Genomic DNA, 1,481 nt, shown 5'->3' with positions numbered 1-1,481 from the left:
AGAAGGCCAGTGGCCCAAAGGCAGAGGGGACATGAAGGCAGAAGCCTCAGCTGAGCATGCTTACCTGCCTGAAAAGAAGAGCTAGAGTGTCCTGCAAGAGACAAAGATGAGTATGCCTGCGAGAGCCAGCTGTGCAGATGCTAGGGCAGCCCCACACCCCCACCATGGCTGTCTGCCCCCTGGCTCAGCACACAGCTGCCAGGACCCCCCTTCCCAGGCAGGTATGCCCCCCAGCTGCCTTCCCCTCCTTCAGGCCAGCACCTCACATACCTGCTGCTGCTGAGCCATGGCTACCTGGAGAGACAGCGCTGTCAAGAGTTTGCCTGAAGTGTTTGGGGAGGGAAATGTCAAGTCTGCAGGGCTTCAGGCCATGTTGCCAAAGCAGGGCTGCCTGCAAGATTCCCCATTGCCTGCAAGCAGACAGGGGAGAGCTGCCCTCTTACATCTCCAGCAGCTCTCAAGCCTGGCCCCAACACCCTGCCAAAAGCATTAAGGGAAAGGAAGGAAAAAGAACCACAGCCCATGTGAAAACCTCACTGAGTCCAGCTAGAAACCCCCACCATGGCTGCCACCACCCAGGAAGTGGGCAGGCAGGGAACAGAGCACCCCAGCACCCCATGACCACACCAAGCCCTGCAGGAGACCCTGAAGAGGGGCATGGGGCGAGTCTGTCAGGCAGCAACCACAGGGACAGCTGCCTGCGGCAAGTTGGTGAACAGCTCCCTGGGAGGAGGCAGCTGGCCATTGCCAGCCTCCATTGCCTCAGCCTCAGTGGCTGGAAGCTTTGGAACAGCTTCTGCAAGAAAGTAGTGAAAGAAAGGCTTAGATGCAAATGGAAAACATGATAAAGTATCTAACAAACAGGTTTACCAAAGATAGAGCATGCCAACCTAACCTGATATCCTTCTTTGATAAGTGATATTCTAGACAAAAGAAAATACAGTAGACTCTCTCTCCTGATGTCAGTGAAGCATTTGATGTGGTGCCATGTGGGAAATTGCTAGCCAGACTAAGACCACAATGATTAAAAGCCTATGGCTGTTAGTGAGCTGGCTGCAGGTGGGAAGCGCCCTGCACCACGGTGTGTGGTTACTGAGGCATTGCCCAAAGGCCTGTGACCAAGCCTGTGTGCTGTTCCTATCAGTCACCTTGATATAAGGTGTAGGAAATGCCATCAAAACAGAAAAGGAACAGGATGTTGGACAGAAAAACCCTAGCGATCTCAGAGAGCAGCAACGGGCAAGAATTCAACAATGTAGAGAGATGGTCACACCTGAGGGTTAACAGGAATTTCTACTCATCACTGGAAACCACCAACACAAGAAAGGCCTTCAAGGACAGAGGATGGGCAGATGGGGATGCATTGGGCAGGGGACCGTGTTGCCCCACTGGCAGAGCGCAGCCTTTGGGAGGGGTCCCCTGCATTGCCCTTTCTGCATGTCTTTGCACTTGGCAGTGGGGTACTCGCTGCAAGCCTGTAC

Source organism: Phaethon lepturus, unplaced genomic scaffold (assembly GCF_000687285.1).
Source record: "Phaethon lepturus isolate BGI_N335 unplaced genomic scaffold, ASM68728v1 scaffold24089, whole genome shotgun sequence".
NCBI lineage: Eukaryota > Metazoa > Chordata > Aves > Phaethontiformes > Phaethontidae > Phaethon > Phaethon lepturus.
The sequence above is the reverse complement of the archived record's forward strand: the minus strand, read 5'-3'. Positions refer to the sequence as shown.